The 23,699-nt window shown below is 39.9% G+C and overlaps 1 long non-coding RNA gene across 1 annotated transcript; it reads right to left on the bottom strand.

Moving 5' to 3' along the window:
• Positions 1-72: 72 nt before the first annotated feature.
• On the bottom strand, positions 73-18,448 carry LOC132075704 (uncharacterized). The gene is made up of 2 exons (XR_009418808.1): positions 18,378-18,448; positions 73-525 (listed from the first exon to the last, which is right to left on the bottom strand). It is a non-coding gene; the product is annotated as an uncharacterized LOC132075704 (long non-coding RNA).
• Between the last annotated feature and the right edge of the window lie 5,251 nt (positions 18,449-23,699).

Here is a 23,699-nt window from a genome sequence, read left to right as displayed (position 1 = left end):
ATTGCCTCTTTCATTTCATCTAGAGCAAGTTATCAATATTAGGAAACAGAGTTGCAACCAGTTCGTGAGAAATCAGAGAATAGTTTTTTTTAATGCTCTTGTAACAGGACTTCAGATATTTACCTTCAAATTTTACTTCTCTATTTTCTAGGTGAAAGTTTTCTCATAATTTTTCTACGTTCAACCTTGCTGCCTGCAGGATGCTGTAAAGATAAGATATACATTTCACCCTGATGTTGTAAATGAAATGAAAATAAATAACTGCCGATCACTTGCTCTCTGCCTACTTTCTCTCTCATTCTGCTGCTCCTCAGTGTAATACAGCATTACAGTCTTTTCAGCCTCTGTGGGAGTCAGGAACCAAATCCCCATTCTGAAATGGCCAAGAATTCCAAATTCATCTTCTAGGTGCACAACAGTTAGGAGAAGAGCATTCGTATGATCTTCCATCAGTGCTTGTATGTAATGTACTTGTTCCAAAAGGAGTTAATCACTTCTCTGTTCATGGATTATGTCCAGTAGCACCTAGGGTGGTGAAATCCTATGTTAGCTAATTCAGTGTTTTCACAGGGGTCAAGGTTAGAGAAGGAGGTCATTGTACAAACCCAAAACACTCAATACTACAGAGAGTTTAAAGGATATGCTTGATTGGAGGTACCAATGTTTTAATTTCAATCTTGAAGTTTTTAAATTTCTATTTGAATTGCTAAATAAGAATATAGTAATGGGGGGTTTTTGATAACAGTTCCAAAAAGGACAGAGAATGGAATTTTCTTCCTTGCTTGAGGCAGAATGAGCAGTCCATTCTTTTGCTTGACCTCTGTATATCTGGAGAATATGCAAACATATTGAAACTTTGTTGTGTTCTGCAGTGGGGGAATGAAGTGCATCGATTGCTCGCGATTATTAGCTAGAGTGGGATAAGCCTTCTCCTTATTATGCAGATTAGTGAAGCTCTCAGTTCCAACATATTGTACAGATGCAGGAGAGCAGCTGCTCTTACAGATGGCAAGTACACAGCTCCATTAGTATGTATCTATTGTCTGCTCTCAGCTTGCTCAGAGGATGGAGAGGATGGGTAAAGAGGAATTGTCACACAGTGAAATGTAAAGGAGAACACACACTCTTAAAAATCCATACCCAAGAGACTATTTACACAGCAGGGCAGACAGCAATCAGATTAAAAATCTACCCCAAATAAGGGCTTTCATATGTCACAATTAAGGTTCCCTAGTTTTAAAATATACTAACCATTAAAACAAAGAATGGAATTCAAATTTGACAACTTGTATTAATAAAAAGAGATCCTGGAAATTCATTGAGAATTTCCTCATGTATTTGGCCCATCCAAAGCTTTCTTTAACAAAACCTCTCCCATCAAAAAACACCTCCCTACTCCAAAGACACATCCTCACTTACTTTGCATAACAGAAAAGACAGAAAAGCATAACTGGGCTTCATTTATTAAACTTTTCACCATGAGAATATAGCATTTCATGCAATTTTTTGCATTAATGAGAGCTGAAACAGCTAAATTTGGGTTCGTATAGACAGCATTGATTGTGCATCTGTGTCAATTATTCTTTGCAAAAATGCTAAACAGAACATTAGTTAACCATGTGGTAATTTTTAATGTGGTGAACAATTCCTGAGGAAAGATATAGCTGCAGCCTGACTGCTGAAAATAGAGTCTAGTGACAAACAATTATTTATAACACAATCTGTGGTTGGATGAACAAATTATGGATGTACCAGCAGATTTTATGATATACTTAACATACAGTTTATTTTATTTAGTGCAGAGATGACACACAGTGGGAAAGGCTTGTAAGGTACGAAGATGGTGTTAAAGCCTAAGTTATGGTCTCATTCCGATCTGAAAGTCTGGGAAGCCAAAGATGCCAAACCAAGTGCAAGGGAAAGAACACATATAAAAGCAGATAAACAGGCCATCAGGTCCATATCACATCTGGGAGGCACCTGTCCTTAGTGACAAGCCTTTCACCCAGTCTCAGAAGATGACTTGTCTATGAGCACAGTGGAATAGACCCGTTCTTGTGATGGGCCCTGGGGACCAGCAGCACGGGGAATGGGCTACAAGGTGCCCTGCTTGCCCTTCAACCCAAGGTCTGGGGTCCTCTGTGCTCAGGGAGAAATTACCTGGTTTGTTCTGACCATAGATCTTATAAGTAACATAATAAAGGGTAAGACCAAAGCGCTATTAGCTATTTTCTCCCCTAAGGTGGTAGAATTCGTTGTTACATTTCATTTGGTTTGGAAACCTGCTGCTTTACCCAGCTGCTGGGTGAAGATGCTGCATTTGCTTGCGTCCCTCATCTGAACTTCATCCCAGAAAAAACTTAACAAAAACACTGAACAAGGATTCAATTTTAAAAACATTGCTGAATTTTGACAAGAATGTAAAAATACCAAATCCAAGACATGAAAATTATAGGAGAAGTAGACTGCTTTGGGCTGGCCAAGAGGAGATTATTTTTCTCCCAGAAAACCAGAAAGCAGTATAATTTAATTCTCTTAGCCCTTTGTGGGTTTTTATGTGAATATAAGTGATATCAGGCAATCCAGATAGACATCCATTCTTCCAAGCCTGATCCCACCTGACTGCACATTCAGGGAAAGCTGCTCTACTTCCCTTGAAATCTATCTTCTTAGCTAGCTGTAATTTTACTTGAGAATGGTTTTGGATGACAATCCTCAAGAAGTTGCATGACAGACCTTTCCTTCTCACGGCAATGATTTTAATTTCTACCTCATAAGCGAGAGTACCTATGCTAGGAAACTAGAATGGCTTTCCTGCTCTATCTGCTCACAGACAGTCCAAAGGAAAAGTTGAGGTATGTTGAAAGTATGTCCAGGCACTTAGTCTTGTGTGCTCTGTGTCTAAAACAAATTAAAGCAGTTTTAAGCCTCTGGGCAGGGCTGCTCTGCAGAGCGCAGATGCTCAGGTCTCCTCAGACCAGGAGCTGTGCGAGCATCACTATGGCAGGCAGCGTATTAGGCAGTCCCTGCAAGAAGCTCCAGTGTCCTGAGATCTATAGATTAGCAGTACATTCAAATTAATCTTGTATCTGGTCTCACAGATTAAATGGATACACTTGAAGGGTTTTGTTTTGAATGAGTCTTACAGGATTTCGGCTTAGATGAGAGCAGAATTTTTACTTTCCTCCCTGGTGCATCCTGTGCATCTGAGTTCACAGCACATGACTGGGTCTGAGGACAGCCGTGCAACCTCATCAGTCCCCCTGAAGTACCCCTAAAGGCCATTGTTTGTATGTTAATCCAGTAAAAAATAAATCCCCAAGTATCAGGAATTCTCATTTTGTTCCTACAGTTTTTCTTTTTATCAGGAATGATAAAATACACAAAGATGGTATAATCATTATACAAAGGTAACACATTGTTTGGGAAGAAAAAAGCTACAGTGCATTACTTGGCTCCAAATCTTCCTAGGCCATTTGTTTTCCTCTTCCAGTTTTGGTTTGTTTTTTTTTTTTTTTTAATCTTTGCTGGACTGTATTTTTCATGTTAGTAGCACCTGAAATTTTGTACTTTCTTCACAGCATATAACCATAAATTCTAGTACAAGGTTCTGAGACCATTACTTAATATAAAGAGAACTTTCTCCTCTGACACTTTTCTACTTGATAATTTATCTGTAACAAAAGCTACATATCACCTAAAATACACAAGAGCAATGCACTTGAAATTGTTCATTTGAGGATTTTCTGATGTTATTTGAGATGAAGACAATTCTGTTGAAATACATTATATCTTAAAAGATATTTTAATTGAATTCAAGATTAAGTCTCCCCATAACTTCAGTATGAAACAACTGAGAAAGGCAGAGATCTGTATTTGTGCTGAATTTAGAGAGCTTTAATTCAACCCCTCTCTAATCTTAACAACCAGAACCATGCCCTAATTTCATCTTCTGTAGCTGGGTTCAGGTTTTCATTTCAATACCCTGCAGCTAATACCCCAGAATCTGTACCCACATCATGCCACCTACATTCACAATTCTCTAGTAGTTGTAGTCTGGACAGTAATTTTTAAGAACCAAGCAAGCATAGAAGGAGAGAGCAATTTCCATCAGCACAGCACAGAAAGAATAGCAGAATGTCTGCAAAGCTCCCCATCCCAAACCTGCTAAACACAAGGCAAAGTGCTAGCAGAACTGGTTGTTTTGGCTCCAGGAAATCAAAACTATTTTTTATAGATTCTATTGTTCTAAGACTGTGGAACATGTGTTTTGGACACAAATCACTACTACTGCAAATCTCTGGGGGATTTTTTTTAATCCATTGCCTTGCCAAAAGCAATAACAACCTAGACACATACTATTATCTTATCAAGGAGGTGGGGTAACAGGCAGCCAATGAACAGATTGTGCAAAACAGGAGAGAAAGACATCGTCTACCAAATCTCAACCCAGTGCTTTGAAATGACAGTTCGTAATAAAGTGTTCTACGCTGTTAAAAAAAAAAAAAGCTAATAAAATGGAAGTCTTATAAAGTCATAAATTTTAAAATTGAAATCCATAAATAGCTTAACAAGCATTACAATAATAGCGTTAAAAACACACACTTTCTCACTTCATGTATGCAATGGTCAAAATCTCATTCAAGAGATCTTTCAAACATAACCAGACAAATCCACTTTACATTCCTATTTGTAAAGCTGGAATGTGCACAACCAACCTTCCAAGGCCTACAGCTTTCCAGAGACCTTTATGTGTGGTTTTTAAACATTATGGTCTCTTAATGTTTAAAAGCCACACATGAAGCAAAATCTGAAGACAAGAAGTTCAAGTTTCCTGAATTGACCATGTTGGATATTAAGTGTTTGATATGTCTCCTACAACAAACAAACAAAAATTATCAGGGCTGCATTTCATTACAAGGTAGTTGGACTGGAGGATCTCCAGAGATCCTTCCAACCTTAATGATTCTGTGATTCTGCTTTTATAAAAACAAAACCAAAGAACTATTAAACTAAGTTTTGATATGGGAAGTAGTGCAATACAGATGTTCATTATTTCCAGTGTTCCATGCAGCTTCTACGCTGTGCTGAGCTCATTGGAGGAGCTTTACAGACATTTGTCCTTCATAATGCAAGAATATAAAATCTTCAAGAGAAAGATTGCAGTGTACTGTATTATTCCCATTGAACTACTTTATACAATAGCAGCATATTTAATATGGAAAATGTTGACTATCTTCAGACAACAACCATTCTTTCAGAGTTTATTGTAGCCTGTTACATTCAGTCAATTAAAGTTCCTGCTCAAAGATTTTCAAACACATTCATCCAGCACAGAAATTCACTGTCACAAGTATCAATGGCCAGTAATTTACGGTTCATACAAAAATGGCAATCTGACCTACATAGGTCAGACTCATCCATTTCTAGCATAGTAAGAGCTAACTACACGTGCTTTTCTCATGCTTCAAATGATGTTATGAATTGCAGAATTTTTCTTGTTTCACACCAGAATAAATTTCTCAAATTCCTTTTTGAAAGAAGACAAAAATTCCCTGCACTTTTCTATAACCTCATCACCAGAGGACTCACAAGAGATGGTTTAGAGGACAAAAGATGGTTTAGAAGATCATGTGAAGACCAAAATCCTATATTATTATATATGTTGTAGAATATATGTATTCTAGACTCCTTGCTAACCCAAAAATAACTTCCTTTGGTTATTTGTGATGAAGAGAATGTGCCCTTTCAGAACATCTCAGAAAAGGTTGAATCAGAATTCACCTGAAAGAACAAGACCTCATAACACAGGTATAATATTCCAGCACAATTTAGCAGACCTGAACATCAAAAGACACTTTCTGTGCATTCTAAAACTCACTTCACATGATTTGAGGGAACTGGAAAGCAAAAGAATACACCTAACAGCTGGGCCAGATTATTTTACTGGAAGCAAAACCTCCCACAGCTCTTCAGGCAATAGCCCTGATGTACCAGAACATGTTGCATCATGCATGATTTCCAGTGCAATGCTTCCATGCTGTATCAAATATACATTTCCACAATTCTTTCCCTAATGAGGTTAGCAAAATAATTTATGCAATATAAATGAAAATACAAAAAGGTCAATCAGGGTACATACACTACAGAAGGAGGCTGCAGGTTTTGTTTTCTTCCTCCAAACTGATGCTTAAATCTCCAGACACCAAGAATGCTTAGGAGAGGGAATAGATAACAATTGATCTGAAGTTAAATGCCCTTAAGATTCTAAAACTCTGGTATACTGAACAAATTACTTTCAAGGCAAATCCTATCTAAATAGAAATTCAGAATTTTTAAAAAACCTTTTACTCTGTCAGATGCCTTCAAATTTTCCATGTAAATTTAAAAATAAAGATTTTCAGCTGTAGATAATGAAACTTTTTTCCCTTTATAAAAGATGGAATAATCTAGCCTGAAAGAGCCAAAAGTTACTGAATTCAGGTAATTCTGTGTTTAAACAGTAATATTTGTAATAACATGACCGAGCAGAAAAAAAAAAAAAAATCACAAATTGAATGAAGTATGTTTGCTACTCTGTTGCAAACTTTACACCCTTATTCACCTTTTCTTTATGAAACTTATCAGAGAGACTTCTTTGTGGGAAAAAACCTCTCCTAACACCTGAAAATTATAATTTTTCAGTGTACCTCTATGATGGTTCAATGTGGCATCAACTAGAATTTCAAAGTGGAAGTACTAACAGGTATGACTCCTTAAGCTGATAAGCATCACAACATACATTTTGGCTGCAAAAACTGGAAGTACAAAGAAATTCCCTCTTCATGTAAGTGAAGCTTGAGTAGATAGACAAGCAGTAAAATATCTTCCTTAGGAGATGAAAAGTGGCCACAACTGCCTGAAACACTTAGCTGATACGTTTTCTTATCATTGCCACTGTTTCCTCAATGCAAAATCAAAAGTGAAGACAATTCTAAGGGAGTAAATAATTCTTTGAAGTCACATCTTTCATTCTCCATTTGTCATAAATATAAAAATATGCATGTCAGTAGAAAACTACTGATTATAGGTTATATGTGTGCCCATAAACACTGCTTACTTAAAATATTGTAGGCAGTTTTGGATGTATTTAGGAGGACAGTTCTGTGGCTAAAGTAGACAGTCCTGATCTTGGTGCTGCATGTTACTGACCAGGCAAATCAGGGATTGGTGACACCTGTTGGTTTTACATCCAGATAAGGAGATATAGATACAAAATGGTAAAGGAATGAGAGACACAGATAGAGACAGAGAGATGGATGATGTTATGGCCCTTAACATGAGATAGTTTTTCCACCTCCATCAGGAAAAGCCTTTACAGATACTGCAGCACTTTCTTGAGCCTTCAGTCACTGATATTTCTTCTGGGCTTGATAATGAGTCCTCAATTCTGTTTTCATCAATGTGTCTTCTTCAGTCATGACCAAATTGCCATCAGTGTTGCAGCAATATTAGTGGGCACTGCAGCTGCCTCAGAAATAGCCAGAGTAAAGCTGTATCAGAGCTTGATTGTAACTCTTTACTGTAAAGGATTTCTGACCATTTTAGTGAAGAGAAAAAAAAACCTAAACTACTTACAAGATATTCAACTCTCAACTAAGTCTCCTCTAACCTCCATACCACAGGAGTTCATCTCTCTTAGAGTTTAAGCTTGCAGGAATAAAGGATTTCCTAAAATCCAGGGCCATTACCCTTGTATCTAGTTTACTTAGAAAGGTGACACATCCAGCATCCTCAAAACCACCACAGAAAAGCAGACCCATTAGAGAGTTGAAGGAGCTCCTTTTCTTTTTTGTGTCATCCCCACATGTAAGAATTATGACTTTCTCATCCTATGTCATTGCATTTCTTCATATCTATTCACCAGGTAAAAAAAATAGCAGATACACAAATATTTCAGTATCCATTACTGTTTTGTGTGCTTGTTTTCTTAAGAGAGGCAAAGTGGAGGAAAAGTTATTTGTAGTGAGAGCAACACTTTGACTAACATGATTGCTCAGCATGTATTCCTCCAATTAGAGTATTGGTGACCTTTATACAGGAGTTACTGATTTAGAGATCTAGAAAACCACACCTAAAATATTAACTTTTGCAATTTAGCTCTTGATACAAAGGACAGACTCAAAACCCAACTGTGAGGTCAGTAACCCCCATGGTATCATTAGTGTCTTGAAATGACTGAAAAGAATTGATAATTTTGTGAGCATCATGCAAAAAGGAAGAATTCTGTTTGAATTACATAACAGATGTTTGCTAGGATCCACAATGCAGCCTGCATACACAGTTATGCTAATTTGGCACTGTTTCCCTTCAAGTTAGCTCTGAGTCATTAGAGCACGCAGCTAGTAGGTCCTTCTGTCTAACTAATAATTGCCTATTATTGATATTAATTAACATTTTTTGCACCTTCCCTCAGCTTTGACCTAGTATCTGTTGGTAGTCTAATCACAGTGGCCTATTAAAAGTCAAAATACGGAGGCCTGTAGCAGTCATGAGCCATTTATCAAAAAGCAAACAAGGCCAATTAAACAGGCAGTCAGACAGTTGTCTTGATTTGCCGCTGACTGTTTCTTGATCACCATTATAAATTGTTAATCGGGCAGAAAGAGCTAAGCAGTGCATCTGCAGGGGGTGGTTATTGCTCATTCCCTGCCTGGTGACAGGTGAGGGAGGCTAGTGATGGTCTTATTGATGTGAAATGCCCATCAGTTGGTAGTTATTGTTAAAGTTCATGATGCTACAGCTGATCCTTTCCTGCTGAGAGTCAATCAAATTAATTAGTGATAGAAATTCTTCTGTATTATTCTAATACGGAAATACAGAAGGAACATAGTTTAATTTTGTTCTAGAGGCACTGGGGAAAAAAAATCTCCATGTATTATGGAGTGGGAGGGTGAAAAAAAAAGGGGAAAAAAATCAACTATCGCTTCTTCCATTATTTTATAATAAGGGCTGCAGCTAAAGGTTTTTATAGCCACAGATCAAGAGATCATAATAGAAGCATATTGACAGATTTTTTCTGCAATACTCCAAGGAACCGGCTGTAGCAGGAAAATATATCAAAACCTTATCATCAGAGCTGAGATCTTCTCTGAAAAATCAATAAAGAGTTATACATGGTTTGAGTTTAAACAGTTCTCTGTAGTCATTTAAACATAGTGCATCTGTGCAGCTTTTTACCTCTGGAGACTGGTGTAGCCTAGCAACTGCAAGGCTTAAACCGATTAACTACAAATGAAGTACTGTACGCCTATCAAAGCAATTGCTCATGGTTGCCTTTGTTGCAGGGGCTGAGCTAATTGAACATGATACAGTATGAAGATAATTAACACCCATGAGTTTGTTAATTGCCTGTTAGCATTACAACACAGGCTCTGCATTTCTTTTTAACTTGCTCTTCAGCAGCATCTTCCTCCCTTAAAAGGGTGTGGGACTCATTTACTTAGCAATGATATTTTATAGTTTATTAACCCTTTTCAAAGGGGGAAAAAAAAATAACCTGCACGTAGTAAGGAAGCAAATGTATGCTCTTGTCAAACACAAGCTCCCACTTAGTCCAAGCAATTTACAGGGAGAAGAAATTTGGTTTACATAGGCTGTTCAAAATATGTTTATTTTCAGGGCTAATTTATTTCAAGCAATTTAGTCATTATACATGCTTTAAAATATCTTTTGTGGGCTGCTTTTATGACTCAGCTGCTCTGCCTTCTCAACTGAACGATAAATGTCTTTTAGGGTTGGAATATTAATTGAAGGCAGCATCTGGTCAGCAGCTGACCTCCCATACTTGTCTTTGTTGACTAACCAGTTAAAAGTAACAGCTTATTGCTTTATTAACCAGCTTCTCCTTCCATCATGAGGGCGGAGGTTATAAGTTCTATTTCATTTATGTCAAAAGGTAGTGCCAACTAATATAAAATAAAGTGATTTCCACAATCTAATTATCTGAAATAGATTTAATCTGAACAAATTTCTTTTAAAATGGTTGTTGTACTTGGAGAGGTATTTCCTTTATTATACTATCTTTGGAATTTGTGAAGAATGCATATGAAAGCTCATAAAGACAATGTCATGCATGCCATTAAATTATATAGGAAATTTCCTTATAAGGAGACAATGCTTAAAGTGAGGCAACGTATAAGAAAAATAGACAAAAATAGCAGCATTTGGTTGGCATAGGCAGGTCTCCAGTGTTTAAGTTGTATGTTTCCAACAACCTTGAATGTAAATGCCTTCATTGTGTCACAGTTGTTTAGAGTAGATTTTCTTAAATGATCTTGGGTTTCGGAGCTGTTACTGTCATAGTCAATACTGGCAGAGAAGCTGTTCCCTTGAGGAACACTACTAGTGCCCAATTACAAGTTCCATCATCAATCATAAGTATTATTTATTCAGCAAAATGAATTGCTAATTAATAACTGATGAGCATTATGGCCTTGAAGTCTGTAACACTATTAATTACCTTGGCAATTGGGATTCTGCTGGTGTAGACTACCAAGCACATTTTCTCAACAATTAGTACAGCGAGATTACAAGGCACATACCTGCTAAGATAACAAGGGTGTGATGATCTCTAAGGCTTTCAGAGAGCCTTGTAGTGTCTGCAAAGAATAAACAAGATTACAGCCCTACTGTGCTGGACTGTGTCCTTAAAATTGTTTGGAGACAAAGAGAAAGTTATTTTACAGAGAGCGCTGACCGGAAGGTTTGGCACGGCGTCCCGCGATGAATTTTGCTGTGTGGAAGCAATGTGGCAGCAGCACGCTCAGGGCAGGGCTGCTGCCTTGTGCCTGGTACCCCGTGGCTGCTTGGCTGGTGCAGCATGCTGTGATTAGTACACTGACCTGTGACTTTAGACCTCCAGCAACTGCTACCTACACGGCCTCATGGTGCTTGCACATTAGCATCACTGCAAAACTGAATATTTAATGAGGAAAGAAGAACAGAATCTACAAAAAGAGCAGCTTTTTTTGGTGACTTCAATATTCAGAATGCTGACATTAATGTTGCTCTACAGGCTGATGATTTACTCACAGTCTTCCTTTCAGACATCATCTGCTTTCTCTTCTGCTCCTGTGCCACCTTGAATTTTGAGTGTGAATTCCTTGGGGCAGAGCCTGGCGTTATATCTGTCTGTGAAGTATCCAGCATATCTACAGAGCTGTATGAACAACTTGAATATTGCCCAATAAACTGCAAGGGAAAGATCAGCTCCTGCCACCATGTCAAGATTTAGGTTTTGATTGTCAATAAAATATAACCTATTGCAAGAGCTCAGCTAAGCTCCTAGATTATGTGATAGCTGTGCAGTGATAAAGACAAAAAATATTATTGTGGAACACAGAGCACTCTAATGTGGTGTACACACCACATATAAAACCACAAAATCCAGCTGCAATACAAAAGCAAAGCCTTATATGAAAGCCATCATATCTGCATCTGTTTTCTTAGAAGTGCTGTAAGAGCTCAGAGGATGCAAGAAACATGCTAGAGTCAATCTTTTCTCTACAGCTGTGATAGCACACTGGTCACAGTCACTACTGTCATTTTATCTCTTTGGCCCAAAGCTAAATTTTGCCTTTATCAAATGAGAAAACCAACAGCAGTTTTTGCACCATGCTGCAAGGAGATATCCCCTCCCATCAAGAGGGGGATGTTTGCTGGGGCTATCCAGCACAGAGCTGGCAATGTACACACACAATGCCCAGGTAATTAGCTTTGTTGGAAATCTCCAAGTACTCATTTGCAAAGAGCAAAGCAAAAACCCACTAACTCAGCCTTGTTCATCACAATGGCCCTTTTTATGGGAAAGTTTTCAGAGCTTGATCCTAAATAGTATGTTCCTGATTTCTGTATGTGACTTCAAAAATAATAAATACACTTCTTTCCTGAAAAACTAGGCAACAATGATCATCCTGATATTCAGGATGAAACATATATTTGGGATGAAACATTCAGGAAGAGGAATCTTCTTGTCACCCATACAGAGACAATTTTATTTGCAGACATGGGATTTCTTTAAATTTTCTTCCTGAACCAAATGGTTCCTACTGAATGTCAAACGACTTTTTTATCTCTGTATTGGCTAGCTGTAAAATATTTTAAAAATGCTTTTCTCTTTAAACAAAAATATATGAAAAGTAAAATTTGAAGGAAAAGTTTCTTAGTCATGCAAACTTCTTTCATATGAAATAGAACAGGTTATACTCAGCTATTAATGCTATCAGTTTTCCTTTAATCCTACTAACTGTGAGGTCTGCTTTTATCCCTATTTCTTACATTGAGAGGTAAAGGGAGGAGAATGCCCTATGCTTCAGAATATGATCATAACCTCACAAACCACCACCATTTCCAACTCAACAATTTGGGAACCAACTTATTTGGAAAGACTTTGCTAAAGGAAAATTTTGATCATAGTGTGTTTTCTTCTGCTGTATTATGTAAAACCACCCAGGTAAAGAAGAGATGACTTTACTGATGGAGGATATGAACACAGTCTGTGCCAGATTTTGTTGCCTCTACCCAGAACAGTTCTCCATCGTTTTTTTGGCAGGCCCTATGCTGTCTGACACCCTGACATATCCTCACTTCATCACAGCATACCATAAAAACCAAAGTCAGGAAGCAGAGCAGCTTTCACAATATTTGGCCATCTGGCTCCATTTGTTAGAACATGAGATCTGGAGAGAGCAAGGGGACTTTGCTGTGATCTCCTGGGATGTCCCCTAAATCTGGTGCCACTGGAAGTTTCCTTAGCTGAGTCCTGCTCCTGTCCTGATGCACACCGCTGTGCCTGCAGGTCCTGAATCGGCCAGGACGCACATCCTGGAGCGTCTGTGCCAATGAGTGTGTGTCTGCATGTGTGTATTTTGGAGTGAGACATCAGATTCTGAGCAGTGGCTGCTGGTGGAGCAGGAGGAGAGCAGGAGCACCTCAAAGAGCAGCCACGAGCTGCACTGGCTGCATGGAAGCGCTGGCGTTGCTGGCTGCAGGGAGGCAGGAGCGCGGCTCAGGGCTGGCTCTGTGGAGGCTCTGGCACCACAGCAGCCTCCATGTGGAATGCCACAGGGAAAGCCCCAGCCGGGAGCAAGGCAACAAACCAGGTGCCAGCAGCTGGCTGGGGAGCAAGGCTTGCTGTTCCAGCCACAGGGAGCACCTGCAGCCTCTTGTTCCTCGTTGCTCTGTAGGAACAAGCCCAGGGATGCACGAAGGAGCTGCCACAGAGCTGGCTCAGGCAAAGCTGTCCTGAACCCAAATCACATTGAAGCATCATGATTTCTCCAGAAAAACTATGTTTGAGCAGTGCCAACAGGCTTGAACACAAAACTTTGCTCAAGATACAAAATATTGTGATACATTTCAGATGATAATGTTTTAAAATCTTTTCTAAATACTGTAGGATTCTGAGAATAATATTTGCTAGAAAGGGCTGTACAATACTTGGGAAATATTGCCTGAAAAGGTGAAGTAGTTTTGCTTTTTCTCTAGCTGTACTTCCTTTGGATAAAGGAAAAGAATCATTTAAGATGTGGGCTACAATATTTCTAAAGTATATTCCTGGAGATATCCATGTCTGGAAAAAAGTCTGTGCTGAATTTTGCATTTAATTTGGAAAAAATTCTGTAGACAGCTAGAAGGCTAGGAAGCATGTAAAGCTCACAGTAAGAATTGCAGAATAAAAGATCCCATTTTAGAAACAGCATCTATTTCAAATATTAAGGCTCATAGAGCTTATAATGGGTTTCTTTCAATTCCTGGTTGGTGCTGCATGTAAACTAATCATGAGGTTTTGAGATTGATATCTGTTCCATATTTCAGAAAACATAACATAGCAGATTTTCTATTCCCTGACTGAAGTTAAAATAAAAAAGACAAACAACAAAATTGCTTCACACTAAAACCACTCATTTGTTCAATTTCTTCAAGCTGGTATTTGTCCTCCAGAGACGTGTTCATCTCTAGAGAGTTCTTTTAAGAAGTTACCAAGGAAGTTAATGGAAGACCAAAGCTAATGGCACACTCCAGGGAAAAGAAACTGGAAAATTGTGCTCTAAAAAGCAGCGTGAGCTGTTTGAGACATGTACTGCAGGAGCCTTCAGCTCCCCTGTATGACTAGCAAACACATTTCACTGTGAATTTTCACTCCCTTCCTAATCAGCTTTCTTCTTGCCAAATTCCTCTTCATTTTAAGCTATCTGCAGCAGCGTGTTCATGGATGGATTCAACAGTGTTCTACTTAGCACTGTTTATTTTTAAAACAGGTCTTTATTGTAGTTTGTATTGTATTATACTATAGGCAGTAGGGCAGTTTGCAGCACTAGTCTAATGTATGGGCTCAAAATTATAATTATTGACAAATAAAACGATAGAGCCAAATAGATTTTACAGAAGTTAGTTTCCCATCTCCATGTATGGTTTTTGTAACTCAGGATTTTGAATAAGTTCATTGTGCTGAATTAACTACACATTCCATGGTGAGCAGCAACAAACCTAGACCAGAACACACCTTGCTGAAAAGAAAATGTGATTCAAACTGCCTACAGTTTCCTAAGCCCTGTTCTGACCTGCTGAAGAGAAACATTAGGAGGATGTAAAGGAAATAATATGCAGTGCTGGATAAACAAATAAACAAAGATGAAGCTTATAATATAACTAAAACTCAGTGTAGAACAATAACATGTTATGGAGACAGTAGCAGATCAAGTGACAAAAGAATCCAGAACTCCAACAATTCACTGAACAAAACAGTTACCAAAATAGAAGCATTTTCTAGGAAAAGGCAGGATAGAGGAGGGTGGGGAAAATATTTCACAGAAGAATATACAATCCTGAAGGGAAGAGAAATGAGATTTTACAAGGCTGTTTGAGCTTATGTCAAACACAAGAACAAGGGAGCATAAACTAAAGCTAAGGGAAGGGTCAGACCCTCAAGGAATTTAGTCAGAATTTCTTTAGATAGGGAGTAGTGAATATACAGAATAAAAGGCAAAGGGCAGCAATACAGGAAAAAAAATACCTCAAAACTATTTCAAATTGTTATAAAGCAGAGCCAGAACTCTGCAAACAGTAAGAAACATCATGAAGGAAAGAGAGGTAAACAGCTGGGTTTATTTCCTTCAAGGCTTGTTTTCTACTTTTGTCCCTCACAAATGCCAAGTGAGTGCTGCAGAAGCCCCACATGACAAAGAAATGTGCCATCTCATGGTCAGCAGGACTTCTGGCCACCCAGACCCTGGTGACTTGGTGGTTTTCCCCAGTATTTGCTCATCTCACCTTTATGAGAGCTGAAATCCTCATACTGCCATCAAACTGCCAGATATTTTCCAAAGCCACCCAAAACCCTCAGATGTCTTCCATTTTTCAACACTGATGTTTGATGTGTCCCTAAGTAGTTTGTTTCCAGACAGGTCCTGACCATTTTGACAGACCTACAGCCTGTTCCTTCGTACTGTTTTTATGTTTGATCCACAAACAAGCTTTTCCTCTGTTTACACCCCAAAGTCACAGCAGACCCAGAAGATGCAGGTCACGCACAAAATGCAAACAGTAGCTTTACTTTTCAAGAATACCACCAAAGCAGGGAATGAAACTCAGGTTTCACTGCTCCCAGCAGGGGCTGGCTCATGGACTATTTGGGTTTATTCTTGCCACTCTTCAACACAAGAAACTTAAGTTTTCCACAAAACTGAGGAGTTTCTTAGCACAAGTGCAAGTTCCTGCGCTCAAAGCCCTCCATGGGAACTCTCATGAAAACCAAGATGCCACCCTCAGCCCCTCTCCCAGGGAAGGCTTTAGGGAGACAGGATCCCACATGCCAGGTAAGCACAGACGGACACTGAGCTTTCCCAGACAGGAACGGCTGAGGAAGAAGGTTTTCCTTCTGCCTGGTAGAACTAAAACTGTGGCTGTTTTCTGGAAAATTCCTCTGTGCCCAAAGCCAAGGCATCTCCAGGGCACTGTCCCTGTGGCTGCAGGGTCCAGGGTGCCCAGCCAGCTGGGCTGAGGAGATGCCTGGGTGGGTGCCAGTGCCAGGACACAGCAAAACACAGCAGAGCATGCCCTGCACCCTGCCAGGACTCCCACTGCTCAGGGCTGGTTCTGGGCATGCACCAGCATTCAGGCACAATTCACATTGCTGTTGTCATCCTCACCCACAATGGGTATCAAACCCTTCGGGTCAAAGTCTACTTTAGGTATTCATGCATCTTGCTCTCACCGATTTCAGCAGGGATGAGTGGTCAAAGATGCTTTGATGCAGTAGTTTTAGGCAAATTACAGCTGTAAATGGTACACATGAAACCATAAAAGCACTGATAAAATTCTGAATGCTACAGTTTGCTGCTCCTGCAGCTTCCTTGGCTGCCTGCCTGACAACATTTTGCCCAGGCTAAAGAATATACAGGCAGCAGTTTGCACTGCTCCCCACGGACACCCGCTCAGCAGCCTAATATATTTCAGTAATGATTTTTTTCCTAAGATTCACCTTAAATTTTCTCTTGCTTAATTTCACCCCATCATTCTTAGTTATACCTTCTTCTACTGTCCTAACTATTCTCTCACTCTTTGTTTTTTTTTTTTTAATTCACTCTCCTTTCAAACTTATATATATTTCCCATCAATCATCCTCTAGCAAAGTCATAGATATGGCACTTAGCTTTTTTTTAATCCTTTCTCATCATTTGGTCCCTTCTGCTCTGATTGCTTCATTGCTCCCCTCACTTTCTCAACAGTTTGTCAATATTTTTTGTGAGGATGCTGTTCCCAGGATTTCATGCAGTGTTGCAGGTGTGGCCTAAGGCTGACATTACCAATCCCATTGCCACTCTAGCACAGCATCCTTGTACATAAAAGTCTAAACTGTATTGATCACCGTTGTTTCTGCCCTCTCATTCCCAGTTCCCTACAGATAGAGAGCCCCAGCAATAAATACTGTGGGTTGTAGGACCCAGTTTTCAGGAGGTCCCTGCTTCACTTGTGACACCAGCTTGAAAAAAAGCCAGCACCAAGCTGTTTCCAAATCTGGTCTTACTCTGCAAGCCTGCTGAGAGCATCAGCCCAAATGAGAGCAATAAATGCTTAAGAAAACAAATGAATTGGTTTTGAGCTTTTTCAGAGAATTGTCCAGAGCATCACGCCAGCCAAATTCCATCAGAGAGTCCTGAGAAACCCAGCGCAGCCCTAAAGACCCTTCAGCTGCAGCACACAGAGCAGTGCCATCTTCACATGGGGAACCTGTGGATCTTCTGTTTGTATTTTTTACTTTTGATGGGGTTGGGATTGAAGGTATGTGAGATAGTGTTTCATGTTTGGACTTAGGTGTTTGTTATTTCTTATCAGTGTAACAGCCCCACAACTATGAGTTTTGTAGTTCTTCATCAGAAAGGTACAAAATGGTTAACTATTTCTTCTTACAAGGTCTTTTAAGACTAAACTATCTAATTAAGAAATGATACTTAGATTATTTTCTCTTTTAACTTAAATACCTATCTTTTGAAGTCTGCAATGTGGACTTTTCTGTCTAATTACAAAATACCACCCAAACCCATGAAGAATAAAGTGAAGAAGAACAACTTGTTTCTGTCCTAAAAACTTCCATCTTGTTTCATACTTATTACTATATTCTAAAACTTTAATTTTTCTACTTTGTGATATTGCACACTTCTAGCTCCCTGTACACTTGTAACTTCAGTGCTAGTAATCAATTTTGGAAGTGGTCTTCACAGCCTTAGTTCAAATGCAGTGCTCTCTTGTGAGTCTGTGCCTTTCAGCACAGAAAGTTTAAAATTCTCAGCATCTAGGATTCCAACAGGAACCCTCTGCAGAAACAAGGGAAGGTTCACTTGAAAAACTTCTGAGTTTGCTGTGGCTTTTGTTTTTCACTGGGGAATCTGGAGCTGGGGTACATAAAGGGCAAACCTGTCATCTGTGAAGCAAAAGGCCTGGGGCAAGCCAAGCCTCTGAACCACAGTGGTGCCAAAACCCCTCACTCCACAGAGCTCTGCCAGAGCTGCCCCACAGCCCGAGCACAGCCACCAGCACAGAGACACTGCCAGTTCTGCCTCTCGTCACAGGAACAGAGCCAAAACCCCACCAACACAACTTTAATAAAATTGCCCACTTTTTTCCCCACTGGGACACAATAAATTATATTTTCAGTAAATTCTGACAAATCTCTCTTAATACTGATAACTTACTTCAGTAATTCACTGTCTGGCACCCTTTTCTGCACATATAGCTTGGAAACTTACATTTACCATGTAACCACACAATATACAGTGCGCCTCCTAGCAGATGGTGCTGAACTAAAGAGAAGTGAAAAGATAAACTTTAGTGCTTACCACAGTTCAGGCAGTGAAGTGCTCACCCTCTGCTCACCAGCTACTTGTGCAAGCCATAAAAGAGTAACTTCAGAGAGGGGGAGTTGGGAAAAAAACAAGGGTATTTAAGCTCCTTACCCTTAAACTTGCCCAGACCTGAGTAGTTGCACCTGAAATGAGTTTAGCAGATAATCCTGACTCCTTCCTGCAAAAGGCAAAGAAGAAAGTGACCATCCACTCATGGTTCCTTCCTGCAGCTTTCAGAGCTGTGGGTGTAATCAGCTGTTTCTTATTATTTTGGTTAATTTGCAAAGACCCATCCCTCAAAGACTGATCATCTTGACTAAATCTTTCCAACTGTGTTTGTTCTTCACTCCAATAATGCCCAGGTGATCAAAATCAGGTCCATGGACTTGCCTTATTGCATACTGGATGAAAGGAGAGGCAGTGTGGATGAGCACCAACATAATGAAAGAGAATAAGAAAAATTTCTGCTCACCCCTTTACTTAATTAAGTTTCTTTAAGTTCTATTCACACGGAAAGCCCTGCTAGGACAGAATGTGGGTGTATGGAGACAGTATGGAGACTGAATTTCTGTGCCTAAACAAGTTACTGCTCATTAGCTGAGCAGCATTACTCCAGCTCAAACCACCCATTGCACTTCACCCAAGGTACAGAGCCACACCATAGAAATTCCTGAGACACAAGGTACTCACACCAAAAAGGGCTTAGTGGGTGTCCCTTCTTCCAGCCCACCTCCCCTTTGCATTTTTTGGTGCAAATCCCAAGGCAGACCCAAATTCCAGAGAATGGCTGTTCTCCTGAAAAATGCTTGGGAAGAAAAGTAGGCAGCAGTGAAGTATGGCCAGGGCTGGGACAGAGCTGGGAGAGCACCACTGATCTGGCTTGGACCGCAACTGATTGCAATAAGTCTTTTAAGACGGGTTCAAATATCTTCCTTCTTCGGCTGAAATGTGCATTTTATCCATTTAATCAATTGCTTTATTCAGGTGTCATGAGAAGAGACAAAGTGGTTCTGGATTCACCTTTTCAATAGCATCAGTTACCTGCTGTACCTCGGTCACGTCTCCTCTTGTTTATCTTCATCTTGAAATAGTACCAATTTGAATAGTACAAATTGAATAGTACCAATCTTTTCACTCTCTCCTCATTCAGAAGTCTTTTCACATCTCCACAAATTTCCATCATCCCAGTACAAGCTCTGTAATTCCTGCTATTTCCTTTTCAAGTCAGAGTAATGAGAACTTCAGGAAAAGAAAGGGGTTTTATAATAATGCCATTCTAATGGTCTCCCTGTTATTTTGCTCTCCCAATTGACACCATTCATTTGACTTTTAACCACTGCAAGACACGGAGGGAAGCCCTTCCCTGTGCTGTCCAGGGTGATGCCCACATCTCTCACAAGTGGTTACCATGAATTGGGAACCCATAACATGATCCAGATCTTCCCACATAATCTCTGCCATCTCTGCTGATGCCCAGCACCCCAGAGCCTCTCTCTATTCATTCTGTCATACCAAAGAAACTGATTGCATTTACTGCTCTCCTAAGGCCAAACCCCAAGGATTTTAGTCCTTACATTAAATCAAGCTTGTCCTGAAGGCAGTGGGAGTTTGCCAGAGCACAAAAACTGAGTCAAACTCAGTTCTTCAAACTCACAGCAGCTCAGACCTTGTTCACAAAGGCACTGGGGCCAGAAGGTCAGAGGAGCAGGAGAAGCTGTAATTGAAGAACACTTACTGGCAAATCATCAGCACAGTGTTTCCATACTTTGCAAATCCTCTCTCCACAAGCCCTTCACTTCGGCTGGCTTCAAAAAGTGAGATTGCAGAAAGATTCAGAGACAACAAAAGCCTCCATTGCACCCTGCAGCCCCCTTGGCTGGTGAGCAGCACAGCTCCAGCCCCAGGCACTGACTGGGCCACACAGCCCAGGGTGGTTCACAGGGGTCTCACTCCTTGGCCCAGCACCCTGCCCAAGCACTGCCTCTGTTTCCCACCACCCAACATCACAGACAGGTTTGCCACTCACTGCAAGCAGCCTGTGGCATTTGAGAATTGGGGCTACCCTTAGCAAGGATTTTTGACAACCATTCCCTGCCTTGCTCAGGCTGTTAAGCAGCACACATCTGGCCAGATGTGCTGAGGGGTCCAGAGGCCCCAGAGCAGAGAGCAGGTGGTGCTGGCAGGATTTGGCCCAGAAACAGCCCCAGCAGCCTGTGCTCAGGTCACAGCAGTGCTGGGGACACAGGGCAGCAGAAGGGAGACATGGTGGCCATGGGAAAGCCTGCTGGGGCACTGGGCTGGGCACAGGGAGAACTGTCTTCTGGCAAACACAGGTGCAGCACAGGCAGAGAATCTTTGCATTCATCCATTCATCCTGCCTGGTGTGTGCTGACCACCTGACTTTGTGGGGAAGCACTTTTTGGATCACTCATTTAAAAATTTGTTCAGTTCTCTTCATTTTATATACCTTTACCTAAAGGTCTTTACCTTTATATGCCTTTAGGTATATAAACTGTCCATGCCTGTGGACTCATGTATCAGCTTCTTCTGCAGCCTAAGAGATGCAATAGGATTTTATTGACTCTTACAGAAATACATTTGCATGTGTTTGTACAGCAGATACTAGGATGCATTGTTAAGCTCTGAGACACTTTGTCACTACCTGCTATTAAAATAAAATTTAATAATCTGTATCCATCAACTGTAGCCACCACAGACCAACAGGGACCACCGCTCAGTCATCATGCATTTCTAGCATAATGAATATATTTATACAAAATACACAATGGGCATTTCAATTTCTAATACCACTGTCCCTGTATCATTTGCATTTGTTATTTGTATTCATGAACATTTCCAGAACTAGGCGAGAAAAGAAAATATTTTTCTTCAGGAATTTGAGTGAGTTGCTGGACAACGGATGGCAGGATATCATCATGATCCAGTCTTTCACATGCCAGACTTGCAAAACTTGCAAAACAATAATAATAATAATAATAATAATAATAATAATAATAATAATAATAATAATAATAATAATAATAATAATAATAATAATAATAATAATAATTGTTATTGTTGTTGTTATTGTTATTGTTATTGTTATTGTTATTGTTATTGTTATTGTTATTGTTATTGTTATTATAATAATACCTAGACCTAAACATAAAGGGAAGAAAATAGTGTGGGTATCCTGACACTCTTAAGCAAAGACATTTGGGCTAAAACATTATAATCTCAGTTTAAAAATAATCTCATACTAGAACTGAGTCCTGAAAAACAGAACATGAAAAGATCTGAGAAAGAAAACCTCTTCTCCAGTTTAAGTATCTTGCTTTTTGGATGGCCATGTTTTCACTTAGCTTCTCTTTGGATATGCTTGTTATTTTGCAGAGCCTTGAGAAAAAAACAAAACCTCTTCTGAAACAGGGTGCCTTTGTCAGGGTGACTCACGGATGGCACAGTTCCAGAAACAGGGGGCCTAAAATTAATTCATGCTCCTAGATTATGCATAGAATTTGTAGAGAACTACATTATTCCAAACATGCTGAAGAAAACTGCATCTATTAATTTAGATATTTTAAGACTTTATATAATAGATCAGAACAGGAGAGAAATTAAAATATTAACCCAGAACCACCCTGGATAGATTTTGGGCTGAGTATCAAAGAAAATCTCAAATGACTGCCAAGCATGTATTGTTTAAAGGTCTGTCAGATGACACAGGTATGGCAATTTTGCAAAGCAAAATGCAACATTAGCCTCAGTTCCCAACAAGACTTTCTCACAAACTTTTTATTAGGTTGAGGTACTATTTGGTAAAAATTCATGTTCTGGAGAGCCCTCATGATGAATAAACAACACACACAAAAAGCTGCTTGACAGCTACACTGGCGAAGACCACCCAAAAGGAATTCTGTACCAGAGAAAAAAATAGATGGAGAGCAATGAATTAGATCCTAACACACACACCATAATACCACAGTTAGGATGGGGCAGTGAAGATGAAGAATTCCTCTAGATCTTGGGCATGGGCAGTCCCTGCACCAACTCACCTGTCACCCTCCAACCCTAGCTCAGCCTGATAGAAGCAGTGTTATGGGTACATCTTGTGAGATAAAAACCACCTAAGTTAAACCAAGGCTTGGCCTTAAGAAATCCATTCCAGGCACAGATCCATTCTTCCCCAAAGGATTTTGCCTCAAGGTTTTACAAGTAGCCTGTGTGATGTGTAAGTACCTGTATTTTTCTACTTTCACTCCCAGACTTTAGTTGTGGCATCCTGAACACAGCAGAAGACAGCAAAGAATTAAATTCACATGAGTTATCTGAGATTTGGGTTAAAAATTGTTGAACTGCTAGGAGTTATTTTTTACCAGACTTTTTATATTGTGCAAGAAAAGAGGGTTTAGGAAACAAGTAAAATAGTTCTGCTGGAGGCTAGCAGAGAAAGGATACAAGAATGAGGTTGAAAGAAATAGGCCTATAAATCTGACATCCAGTGCCCTGGTCCTGCAATGTGATCTGCACCTGCAGCTGGAGCCATTGATTTCAGCAGGACAGACCCATCCAAAGCCCAGCACCTGTCACACACAGCCCCTGGCAGGGCTGGGGCTTGCCCTGCTGCACAGCACAGCCTGGCTTGGAACAGCTTAATCACTCACTGTGCAAGAGGGAGCGCAGGTTTTCAAAGCACTTTTTGCAAGGAAAGATTCCCATGGACCCTTTAGATTTCCTGTATTTTCACAAAGCCTGTGCTGTTGACTCACTACCATCACACCCTCCAGACCATCAATTTATGTGCCACAGAATGAGTGGGTCTGGCACAAACACATACTCCTGTCTCCCAACAGAGTTGCCAAAAACATTCTTTCAATTTTATTGAATAATATTTCTAGGTAACATTCCCTGATTATCTGCATAACTGACTGATGACTTGCACCATTGCCTGCTTCAATAGTAAAAGAGCAGAGATTGTGCATTTAAGTTTTTTCATGTTTTTTTGGGTTTTTTTTAATTATGCAAAATACTATGATGAGCTGCAGGGTTCTAACAGCACCAACAGGTGGTGCTATCAATGTCCCTAATGGTCCATTATTACCTGTTGGGAAAGATGAGTTAATGGACTGATGTTTAAGTCTGCAGAAGTTGCACATGCCCATCGATAAAGGCTGCAGTTCTTTGTTAAGGCACATTAGCAAATATTCTCAGCAAGATCTCAAATTGATGTGTCAAAAAAAAACCCTCACTGCCCCCTTTACTCTTCCCTAGGTCTCAGCAAGCTCTTAAAAATGCTGCCAAATTGTCAAAGAAATA

This window comes from Ammospiza nelsoni, chromosome 7 (assembly GCF_027579445.1).
Source record: "Ammospiza nelsoni isolate bAmmNel1 chromosome 7, bAmmNel1.pri, whole genome shotgun sequence".
NCBI lineage: Eukaryota > Metazoa > Chordata > Aves > Passeriformes > Passerellidae > Ammospiza > Ammospiza nelsoni.
The sequence above is the reverse complement of the archived record's forward strand: the minus strand, read 5'-3'. Positions and strand labels throughout refer to the sequence as shown.